Genomic DNA, 13170 nt, shown 5'->3' on the forward strand with positions numbered 1-13170 from the left:
AAATTTTTTTGTTGAATTGAATGAAGCGTGACATTGTTGATTTTGTTACCCAATGCCCAGACTGTCAGCAGGTAAAGTATGAACACAGAGGCCTGGAGGGACACTTCAGAGAATGCCCATTCCTAAAGGAAGTGGGAAATGATTGCAATGGATTTTGAAGTTGGTCTTCCAAAGACATTGAGTAAGTTTGATTCTATTTGGGTAATTGTTGACAGGTTAACTAAGTCTGCTCACTTCATTCCGGTTAAGATGACTTACAATGCCGAGAAGTTAGCGATACTCTATGTCTCTGAGATTGTTCGATTGCATGGAGTTCCACTTCCCATCATATCAGATAGAGGTACACAATTTTCTTCTAAGTTTTAGAGGACATTACATGCTGAATTGGGTACTACTCTGGATCTTAGTACTACATTTTTCCCTTAGACCGATGTTCAGTCTGAGCGAACGATTCAGGTGTTGGAGGATATGCTTCGTGCATGTGTGATAGAATTTGGTGGTCATTGGGATAAATTTTTACCTTTAGAAAAGTTTTCATACAACAATAGACATCACTCCAGTATTAATATGACGCCATTTGAGGCATTGTATGGGAGGACATATAGGTCCCCCATTGGTTGTTTTGAAGCATTTGAGGTTAGACCTTGGGGTACTGATCTTATGAGGGAATTATTAGAGAAGGTGAAATTTATTGAAGAGAAGCTTTAAGAAGCTCAGAGTAGGCACAAGGAATATGCAGATCGAAAGGTTAGGGACTTGAATTTTACGGAGGGTGAACAAGCCTTGCTGAAGGTTTCACCCATGAAAGTTGTGATGCGATTTGGTAAGCGAGGTAAGCTTAGTCCGAGGTATATTGGTCCATTTGAAGTTCTGATGCTTGTGAGAGAGGTGGCCTATTAATTGGCATTGCCTCCAGGGTTGTCAGGAGTGTACCCGATATTTCATGTGTCTATGCTGAAAAAATATCATGGTGATAGAAATTACATTATTCCTTGGGATTCAGTTCTTCTTCATGAGAATCTGACTTATGAGGAGGAGCCTTTTGCTATTCTAGATAGGGAGGTCCGCGAGTTGAGATCAAGGCAGATTGCATCTATCAAGGTTCAGTGGAAGAATCGGCCAGTGGAGGAGTCCACTTGGGAGAGTGAGGTTGATATGCAAGAAAGATATCGACATCTTTTTACAGATTTAGGTACTCTTTTCCGCCCTTGCTTGTCTTCCTATGATTGTTCGAGATATAAATATTGGTAAATTGATATCTATTGTATCGATCCATTTAGTTGTTTTGAGTACTAAAGATTTTTATTTCATAAACGAATCTTTCGATAAATTTTAAATGTATATTTTGGACTATTCTCAACAATAGTTATATAGTAAGGGGTAATTTTTATAATTTATTTAGTTGGTGGTTAAGGAAAATAACATTCAAATTAATGGTGGACCGCTTTTACTATTTTTATAATTAGTCTTTTAATAACTAGGGTAGTAAATAATTTGTAGATAAAAAGAAAATCGATAAAGAAGATTAACGAGAGAAACATTATCGGCGGAGTCAGTCAGAAACGATTGTCGTTCAGGTAATGCTTCAACTTTTTTAATTTTCCTTCAGTAATATGTGATGGGTTATATTAATTGGGTGGAAATTCATGGAATGCATTAATGATCCATTTGTTTATATGTTCAATAGGTTTGTTGTCCAATTTTAATTAGTAAATGTTAGGCAAGAATTTATGATTATTATTATATTATTAAAAATTAGAACGATGATATGATAACTTTTGTATATGAAAATGGTAGGATAAATTTGTTGTCGGTTGGTATGGGAAATGGCAGCGACATAATTGTGATGATGATTATGGCATCGTGATGGTCAAGAATAGATGTTAATGATTTTAAGGTGTGTAGAAAATTGTGATTATAGAAGAAATAATATCATCATGAAAGGATTATAATAGAAAATTTCATATTTAGATAAGAATGTTACTAAGGTGTAGTGTGATTATTAAAGGTCATTGGAACAAGTATTTGTGAAAAAGTTAATTACATGGAAGGAAAGGAAATTTGTTAATAGCACACTAGTTAATTTTTGTTTTAAATTTGGTTCTTCTCATTATCATATTATACATATATTGAGATAAGTAATTAAACATTAATTATATTTAATTACATAAATTTCATTAAAGCTGGGCTAAATGGAGGAACTCAAACTTACCCTTAGGTTTGACCTTTAAAAAATGATTATATAAATAGGTGAAATGATGGGTACAGGTTAGACATAGAATAATCTGAGTGTTTATGGGGTTGTCAACTTACACATTATGCATATATACTCTTGATAGATTGGAAGGGTTCGGAGGCAATAAGGAAAGGAAAAGCGTTGCAGAAATAGTTGCTTGACTTCGATTCTTCGGTGGAGGTAGGTTATGGATTACTTCTATTTGATAGATAAACTCTAAATAGCGATTGATATGTATTGAGTGATATTGTAAAGTCTCTTATGTACTTGATTGCGTTGTTGTATGTTTTGATTGTGTAATTTGTGGTTGGCCTAAAATTATGAGAATATTGAATTTTTAGTCATGAACCCTCTCTATTAAAATGACGCCTTGACTAAAGAGAGCTTGCTGAAATAAAATAATGAGATAATTGGATCGGAGTGTCACATTCCGACACGGTATTATGAGATTGGAGTGTCACGTTCCGACACAATAACATTAAAGGCAAGGAATCTTGAAGTAACATAATATACTTAATCTCAAGGAACCTATTTCCCAGATGAGTATGGTGTGGAGGCATGAGTCCTCACAAGGTGCTTGATGTTGTGATTTATGGTGTACCTATTATGGTGTTGTTGTTGTCAATGGTTCATGTGTTTGTTCCTTGCCACCTGTTAAGTATTACAGTTGATTTTATATTATTATTCGGTATATGTTGATTTCTATTTTGAGTTGATCGATGATACCTACTCAGTACGTGTTCCTTGTACTGGCCCCTACTTGTATTTTCTCTCTGTTCTTTTGTTGAGTGCAGCAAGTGTACCATCGACTTCGATTCATCCTCAACTGTAGCTAGTCTCTAGCACATCAGAGTTGAGGGTGAGCTATTATTTCTAGCTCGTGCTGGATTCTCTCATTCACGTCTTGATGTCTTTGACTTTTTGACATGGACCATCTTTTTGCTTATTTTGGTTTCTTAAATATTCTTAGACTTGGTAATTTGAGGATAGCTGTCCTTGATGTGATGACTTCAAGATTTTGGGGATAATAAGTGTTAAACTTTAAAAACTTATTTAATTGGTTACGTTAATAAGTTTTGGATCTTCTGCATTATTTTTATTATTAATAGTTGATCTATTAGTAAATGTTGAGGTTTAGATTTGTTGGTTCGCTCACCTAGGAGGTCAAATGTTGGTGCCACCACGACTCAATTTGGGTCGTGACACTTAATTCCAACACTATATTAACTAAGTAAATCAAATTAGTTTGTTTAAAGAAATTAACGACTTTCTAAGTCTATTTTGTTTAGTTTTAACTTAATTCCAACACTTTATACATCAATTTTACTTATTAAACAACTTAATAGTTTTATAAGTCTAATTAGTTTAGTTTTATTTTTATTCCAACCCTATATTAACCAACTAAATCACACTAATTTATTTGAAGAACTTAACAACTTTCTAAGTCTAATTAGTTTAGTTCCAACTTAATTTAAACACTTTATTCTTCAATTTAACTTATTAGACAACTTAACAACTTTCTAAGTCTAATTAGTTTAGTTTTAACTTGATTCAAATAATGTATTCACCAATCTAACTTATTAAACAACTTAATAACTTTCTAAGTCTAATTAGTTTAGTTTTAACTTAATTCAAAAACTATATTGGTCAATTTAACTAATTAAACAACTTAACAACTTTCTAAGTCTTATTAGTTTAGTTTTAACATAATTTCAATAACATAAAATAACTGAACAACTTTCTTAGTCTAATTATTTTAGTTTTAACTTAATTTCAATAGTATAGTAACCAACTAAATCACATTAGTTTAGTTAATACTTATATTTTTTATTCTAATAAATTTAGTTTTAACTTAATTCCAACACTTTATTCATCAATTAAACTTATTACACAACTTAATAACTTTCTAAGTCTAATAAGTTTAGTTTTAACTTAATTCCAACTTTTTATTCACCAATTAAATCACATTAGTTTTTTTAAATAACTTAACAACTTACTAAGTTTAATTAGTTTAGTTTTAACTTAATTTCAACATTATATTCACAAATTTAAATTATTAAACAACTTAAAAACTTTCTAAGTCTTATATGTTTACTTTTTACTTAATTCCGACACTATATTTACCAATTTAATTTATTAACCGACTTAAAAATTTTCTAAGTCTAATTAGAATAATTTTAACTTAATTCTAACACTATATTCACCAACTAACAGACATTAGCTTATTTGAAGAACTTAACAACTATCTATGTGTAATTAGATTTCCATGTGTGTTTTATTTATGAGGAAAGCTCCTTTATTTATACACAAAATTTACAGACTTTTGGCCAAAAGTGGCCGACACATACTTTACACTTGGCCTCTCTATATTCGGCCGACACAAGAAAACAAAATACTTACTATTACTATTTTACATAATTGGCCGACAAACTTTTTACATGATTGGCTGACAAACTATTTACTTTACGACTTTTATACAATTTGGCTTTTTATAGCCGACGCAACACGACAAAAATAAAAGACTCTTACTTTATACATATGGCTGATATTTAGCCAACAATAATAACTCTCTTTTTTTTTTATCCTAAATCAACTGTAGGTATCACATTGTCTTCTCCGTTGCATTTGGAGCATTTGTGGTCTGGATATTTGTTGCTGATAAGTTTGCAATACCTTACTAATAATTCTTCTGAAATAAATCCTTTCTTCAAAGCTCTCGTAGATGGTTGTTCTTCTGGTTGTAATAATGACAAAATCCATCTTTGAACTTTGTCCATATCTGATTTTCTTAATTCTTTGGAGTTTGCATATATCATTACCTGATCTCTTGCATAATAACTCCAAATAGCATTGCCATTTAAATAATTGTTTGCTAGCTCTTGTATAATCGTAGCTATACCAATTATTCTTTTATTTGCATAAAAATTTGGTATTTCTACTTTTGGTATCTCATTTTGTTTTTCTATTTCTTCTGGAATAATCATATCTTTTGTTAATCTTATCTTTACCACCTGTATTGGTGATTTTATCTCTTTGTATAATATCTCTGTTGGTGCTGTATAACATTTTATATAGAATAAATTTCCTTTGGTAATTCTTTTATATGTCAGAAATGCTCTATGTAATTCTGGTATTCCGACTATCTCTTCTCCGGTATATGTGTATACTGTATTTAGTAGTCCGTAGTTATAACATGTTTTTACTAGGTTGGGGTTGGTCTTAGGTTGTGCAATAAGTTTGTTATATCCTTGTAGTTTCTGGGTTATATAATCTTCTTCGGGATTTTTTGTTTGTGTAGATCTTGGGTTTAGGTTTAGGTATGTTTGGATTTTGTATATGTTTTCAATGTAAGATTGGGTAATATAGTTATAGCTTTTTTTGTCGTTTTGTAGGCTTACTGCATAGGTTGATGTTTGTGGTTCTGCTGGTATTTGCATTTGTGGTTTTTGGGTAAATGGTTTTGCAAATAACTGGTTTAAGTTTGTGTTTTTTGGTTTTTCACTAGTTCTTTTACTTGTACCTGCAGCTGTATCTGAACAAACATTGTTATGGGTTTTATGGAGTTTCCCAACGTCTCCTTCTAGTTCTGGCTTTTTACCGTCCGCCGAACGACGTAGCTCCGCACTTTTAGAGTCATGCTGCTGACTTGTAGATTCTTCCTTTTCTTCTAGCTTTTGAATTCTCAAGCCCATACTGTCCACTTTTGTACAAAGTGTAGTTAGGGTTTTGAGTATGTTTTCCATAACATTATCTTGTCCTGGCTGTGTAACTCTGTCTTGATAAATAGTCTGCAATCATATTTTTGTCAGTTTTTATTACCTCAATTGTAAATGTAAAATTTAGTATGTTTAATACTAGTCTCCTTATTTCTTTTGTTGTAACTGAATCATCTAATTTTTTCGTTATCCACCATTTTACTTGTGTGTTATCTGTTCTTACAATAAATTTATTGTAAACAATATATGGTTCAAATGCTAATAAACATTTATATAATGCGAATAATTCTTTTCTATTTATTTCCCATTTTATTTGTGCTTCTGTATAAGATCCTGAATAATATCTACAATGGTGTTCTATTTTTTCTTTTTCATATTTGTATTTTAAAACTCCTCCATAACTATGATCACTTGAATCTGTTTCGACAATATAAGTAAATGATTTATTTTCATCAGGAAAATATAGTTTTGGTAGTTTTTTACATAAATTCTTAATATTTCCTATGTGTTTTTTATCTTTATCGTCAAAATGATATTCTACATCTTTTTTAAGTTTTTTATGTAATGGTTTTAGATGTTCTGCTAATTTTGGTATATATTCTCTTACCTGATTTACTAATCCTAGAAAGGATTGTAATTTCTTCTTTGTATCTATATTTTCATCAATAGTAATTATTTTTTGTACTATATGTGTTTGCATTTTTATTCCATTTTTATCTATTTGTATTCCTAGAAATTCTATTTGTGATTTCATAATTTCTGCTTTTCTTTTACTCAAACTTATACCTGCATTTTTTACTATATGTATAAATTTTTCCAATAACCTTATATGTTCATCTTGTGTTCTAGAATATAACAATATGTTATCTATATATACAATACGGTTTTCTAGCTGGTTAAAACAGTTATCCATAAAATTTTGGAATCTACCTGGTGCATTTTTATATCCAAAAGGTAAAACATTCCATTCATAGAAACCTTGCGGTACTGTGAATGCTGTTAATTGTTTAGATTCTTCTTCTGGTTTTAGGTGGTAAAATCCTGATTTACAGTCAAATTTACTGAAATAATTATATCCTTGTATTAGTCTTATTTTTAGTATTTTGTTTGGTATTGGATAATTGTATGTTTTGGTTTTAGCATTTAGATTACGATAATCTATGACCATTCTACTTTTACCTCTTTTTTGTTCACTATGTTTTATTACTATAAATGCTGGACTTGTATGTTTACTATTGCTTTTTTGTATGTAATTATTTTCTAAAAATTCATTTATATGTATTTTAAATTCTTCTAGATCATCAAAGTTATACTTTAATGGTTTCTGTGTTATTATACTATTTTCATCTATTAATTCAATTTTTACTTTTGTCTTATGTTTTTCCCATCCTTGTAATGGATCTTCACTATATAATTGTTCTAATTGTTCATTAATTAATTTGACTTTGTCTATAGGAAATATAATAATTTCTAATTGCGTTATTTGTTTATTATTTATATTTTCCATTTCTTGGTTTATCTTTTCACTTCCTTTTATCCATTCCATAGTTTTTCGTTGTTTATTATTTACTCTTTTTGCTCCTATCTTATTTCCGGATGGTGTAGTAAGCCACCAATGTGTTTTTGTTATTATGTGTGGATAATATTTATCTAGAAATGGCATTCCTAATAACATATCTTTTGTAGTAAATTCAAAATTATACATTTCTTCTATTGTTAGTATTTTATCCCATATTTGTATTTTTATATTTTTTGCTTTGTATTTAATCATACTTCCTTCATTGTTAAATCCCGTTACTACCATAGGTGTTTTTAATTTTTCCCATTTATCTTCTGGTAAGCAATTATATTTACATATATTCGCTTCTGCTCTTGTATCTATCATAGGTGTATAATATCTGTTGTAATATCCTTCTACTATAATTTTTGCAAGTATAAATATTTTCATTAATCATTTTGTCCTTTTTATAATTATTTTCTTATTTTGACAAGTTATTGTTAATTGTTCATTTTCTATGTTGTATGGTTTAACTTTTTCTAACCATTTTATTCCTAATGTAATATTATGATCTCCTTGGTATATTTTGAATTGTATTATTAAGGGTATTCCTCCTATAATTATTTCTTTTTCTGTTGTTTCTTCATTCGTGTTTACTATCTCACTAGGTAGTCCAGGGCATGTATGTCCTGTTCTTATAATTTCTTCTTCTAATACTAACTCTCTTGTTATATAATTTTCTTCTTGTCCTGTATTTATTAATATTTTATATTTTCTTTGGTCTATTATTCCTGCTATGAAATAATGATATGGTGTTATTTCTTCTTTATCTAATAAGCTTTGTGGAATTTCATATTTTCTTTTAGATGTACCCATCCTTGATGAGGTAGCTCTTGTCAATGTATTTGGTACGCTTGAAGTGCTTAATTTTTCTTTTACTATCTCTAAATCTTCTTCTATATCAATTTCTTTATAGCTATAGTCATTATTGTCTATTACAGTAATTATTTTTTCAAAAGGATTTTCTATTTTTATTTTATTAATTTTATTTCTTGCTGTTATTTTATGCTTTGTTGTTAATATATATAAATTTTTACATCTTGCTGTAAATAATTTGCTTCCTGGTGCTAGTTCTATTCTAGACATTTTCCAATATAGAACTAATGATCTATCTATGTTTTTATCTGTTAATGATACTGTATAATTAGCACTTATTGTAAATTTAAATTTTTGATATATCAAGTTTCCTTTTACTGCACTAATTACGCTTTTTTCTATAGGGTGTACAATTCTATCATCTGCTAAATATATTTCTATAGGTGTATCTATTCCTTCTCTAAAGCAGGCTTTTATTAATATTTCTGTTCCTCCTAAATGTACATATTTTATTGGTGTTTTAGCTTTTATATCTTGTATTTCTTTGTTTATCATTCTTTTATTTATTATAGGTATATATGCTTTTCCTCTTGTGTATTTGCAATCTATGATATGTTCTTTTTGGCTAACTACATAGTATTCTTCTTTTTGTCTTTTAAACCAATTTCTTAAAATAGGTATTTCTAATACTTTTTCAACACTTAAATCTAATTCTTTTCCTTTTATTTGTTCAAATATTGTATTATCAAATATAATTTTCTGTTCTGATGATTCTTCATTTTGATATTCTTCCTTAGATATTATTTTTATTTCATTTTCAGACATTATATTTCTTCATCTGTTTCATTATTATCTATGTTAATATTTTCTTCTTCATTCTCAGTTTCTATATCTGATACTTCATATATACTATCATTTTCACTTAATTCATAATCTATGTACTCTATTTGAATATATTTTTCAGTATCTATAATTAATTATGCTATTTGTTTTCTTTTTGGATTTTTGGGTAATTTACAATCTTTAGCTATGTGTCCTATCTTTCCACAATTATAACAAGTACATTGGGATATCTTTCTTTTTGGTCTGTATGGTCTTTTTATTTTATAGTTTTTTACATAATACCTTCGTCTTGGTTGTTTATATTTATATATAGATTTCTTTTTTCTATAATTTTTATATCTTTTAGATTTTTGTTTTTTAGTTGTGCATCCAAATTGTGGTGCCATTTTATTTTTGCAACATGATAAATTTTTATTTAGTACTTTTTCCATTTTTAATTTTTCTTTTTGGTTTTCACATAGTTGTATGAACCATTGATTTAAAAATTTTATTCTAGATCCTAAAGTATCTACCATTCCTTCATTATTCCAATCCTTTATTACGTTTGTACTAAATGGTTCTGGTAATTTTGTATAATATTGTTTTTCTTATTTCTTTTGCTTCGTCTAAATTGTATTTAGCTTTGTAATAATATTCTTTAAATGCGCAAGTATATTCTTCTAAGTAACACATTTTACATATAGCTAATTTTGTCATAAGTTGTCTATTTATTATTTTTTCTCTATTTTGTTCTCTTATATCTGTAGTCATGCCTCCAAATTCATTTCTTATTGCTGATTCATATTTATCTAGTATATCTATATTTGTTGCTGATGCAGATCCATCCATTTTCTTATCATTCCTAAGTACTTCTAAACTTTCCGAAGGTAGATTTTCTATCCATAATTTTGTTGTTCCTACAAATGTTCTTTCTATGTATCTATGTGTTTTTGCTGTTTCTATTTTATTGTCTATTAACTGTTTAGACATATTTCCTATCCATATTAATATTGCTTTATTTATATCTGCGACACAATCTAAATCTAAAAAATTATATTGTTCATTTGCTGGTTTAGGTGTCCAATTTTTATTTAATCTACTGTTCCATATTGCATTATTTCTATCTGATTGTTGATAGCTTTCTGTATAATAAGTTGGTGGTGTCCTCCTAGGACTAACTCTAGGACTATTTCTTGGACTATTATCTGGGGTTTTAACTCTTGACGTACTAGGTCTATTCATATCTCCTGTGTTTATCTCTAATTTTTTCGGTTTATTTATCTGTTCTAGAATTTATGTATATGTTTCACTTATATCACTTATTTCTGATTGTTGGTCATTTTCATTTCCATCTATTTCGTTTACTTCAGTATCTTCATTTAGATCTTCATTTAGTTTTTGTTCCATTTGTTTTATTTCATTTGTTAATTCTAGCTCTTTATCTTTTTCTTTTTGTTTATTTTCATATAATAATTTTAACCTAGCTAATTCTTTTTCTAATTCACTTATTCTTATATTTTTTATTTCTTCTAAATTTTGTACTTCTTGTTTAGCTTGTGTTTTTATTTTTTCAATTTCTCTTGATTTATCTATTTCTTCATTTTCTTTTGTTATTCTTACCATAGCTGTTAAACTATCTTCTAATTTTGCTGTTTTTTTTTCTAGCATTAAATATAAGTTATTTCCTATTTTCTTGTATCTTCTTCCTAAATTTGAAAATACTATTTTTATTATCATTCCGTCTTGGTTTTCATATGTTTTTTCGTCTACTGCAAATTCTTCTTTGTTCATTATGATCTATGTATTATATTATGTTGTAATTCATATTCAAGACAATCTAATTCTAATTCTAACATTAATATATCTTTTCTTTGTGCTAGTATTGATTTATTACATACTCCTGCTAATATATTTTCTTCTAACCTTCTTTTTCTATGTTGTAACTCTTGTTCTTTTTCAGTTATTTGTTCCATTATTTTTTCTATTAATTGGTGCTTATATTTTTCTTCGTTCATATTGTTTCTTTAAATAGCAAACATATTTGTATTCTATTTTTGAAATTATATTTATCAAATGATCTTTTTTATCATTTTCTGTTTTGACTAGTTGTGATAATTGATATTCTATATATAAGGATCTTAATTTTTTCCATATTTTTCTTACCTTTTTATCTATTTTAGTTCTTTTTATTTTAGTATTTTTATTTTTATTTATCATAACCTTTTATATAATATTTTAAAAAGCTTACTTAATTTATCTGGATATCTAACCCTTTTTAACCTGTAATTTCTACCATATCGCCTTAGCCAATGTTCAGTCATATTTAATCTCCAATATCTAAATCATCATATAAATCATATATGTCATAATAAAGTTCATCTCCTATACTTTGTATGGTTAACTCAGTCCAACCTTGAGTTGTTATTTCTATTATCTCATATGTTAATAATTTATTATAAATTTCTCTTTTTATATCAGTATTCAAATTTTTTAGTATATAGAATAATAATATCTTATAATCAACATCATCGTTTAATAGGTAGGTTTCCATTTTTATTATTTTCATTTTTCACTAAAAATTTATTCCTTTCAACCTCTTAATAAATTATACTTGCTTATTATGCAAAAATAATGATTTAATAATCATCTAGTCTGGTCACTACTACAGCTTTCTTTTTTGATTAGTTACCCTAACAGCGCCTCAACTTTGTTTACTCCCCTAAACGGCCTTCTCTGCCTACCGGTTTCAACCTTAGGATGGCATAGTCTGGGCATACTTGTTCGAAGAATATTTCTGTAGCAAACTTTCTAAAGATGGTTATTATAACATTATTCAAACATGGTAAACAACTATAATTAACAAGAGATTTTCAGGAATAAATTAATTTAGCTACTCATGAATATAACATGGTATACCTGTTCTTGTAGATCATCTGTCATAGTTGATTTATTTTCCATAGTTATTTAATTAACTAGCTCTGATACCAATGGAGGGGTGGAAGCGTAAAGAGAGAGTATTCAGAAAGATGAGAGATGTAAGGATGAAGGTGTGTTTTATTTATGAGGAAAGCTCCTCTATTTATACACAAAATTTACAGACTTATGGCCAAAAGTGGCCGACACATACTTTACACTTGGCCTCTCTATATTCGGCAGACACAAGAAAACAAAATACTTATTATTACTATTTTACATAATTGGCCGACAAACTTTTTACATGATTGGCTGACAAACTATTTACTTTACGATTTTTATATACCAATTTCGTCATCATCTTGGCCCCTCAGCTATATTACCAGACCGAAGCCTACGGTACTTTTACTCCGAGGGAAACGTATACATGGATGCAACACCTTGGCTTTAACCCTAAGGGAGCCATAGGACGGTTCACATGTATAGCTGAGCCATCACAGTAGGATAAACCTGACTGCTCTGATACCAATGGAAGGGTGGAAGCGTAAAGAGAGAGTATTCAGAAAGATGAGAGATGTAAGGATGAAGGTGTGTTTTATTTATGAGGAAAGCTCCTCTATTTATACACAAAATTTACAGACTTTTGGCCAAAAGTGGCCGACACATACTTTACACTTGGCCTCTCTATATTCGGCCGACACAAGAAAACAAAATACTTACTATTACTATTTTACATAATTGGCCGACAAACTTTTTACATGATTGGCTGACAAACTATTTACTTTACAACTTTTATACAATTTGGCTTTTTATAGCCGACGCAACACGACAAAAATAAAAGACTCTTACTTTATACATATGGCTGATATTTAGCCAAAAGCGTAAAGAGAGAGTATTCAGAAAGATGAGAGATGTAAGGATGAAGGTGTGTTTTATTTATGAGGAAAGCTCCTCTATTTATACACAAAATTTACAGACTTTTGGCCAAAAGTGGCCGACACATACTTTACACTTGGCCTCTCTATATTTGGCCGACACAAGAAAACAAAATACTTACTATTACTATTTTACATAATTGGCCGACAAACTTTTCACATGATTGGCTGACA

The 13170-nt window shown here is 29.0% G+C and overlaps 1 long non-coding RNA gene across 1 annotated transcript; it reads left to right on the top strand.

Annotated features, from left to right (window-relative positions):
* The first annotated feature begins 439 nt into the window (after positions 1-439).
* Positions 440-6117, top strand: LOC138337689 (uncharacterized). The gene is made up of 3 exons (XR_011211087.1): positions 440-1577; positions 2340-2416; positions 5763-6117. It is a non-coding gene; the product is annotated as an uncharacterized lncRNA (long non-coding RNA).
* Positions 6118-13170: the final 7053 nt, after the last annotated feature.

This window comes from Solanum lycopersicum, chromosome 8, assembly GCF_036512215.1.
Source record: "Solanum lycopersicum chromosome 8, SLM_r2.1".
In the NCBI taxonomy this organism is placed as follows: Eukaryota; Viridiplantae; Streptophyta; class Magnoliopsida; order Solanales; family Solanaceae; genus Solanum; species Solanum lycopersicum.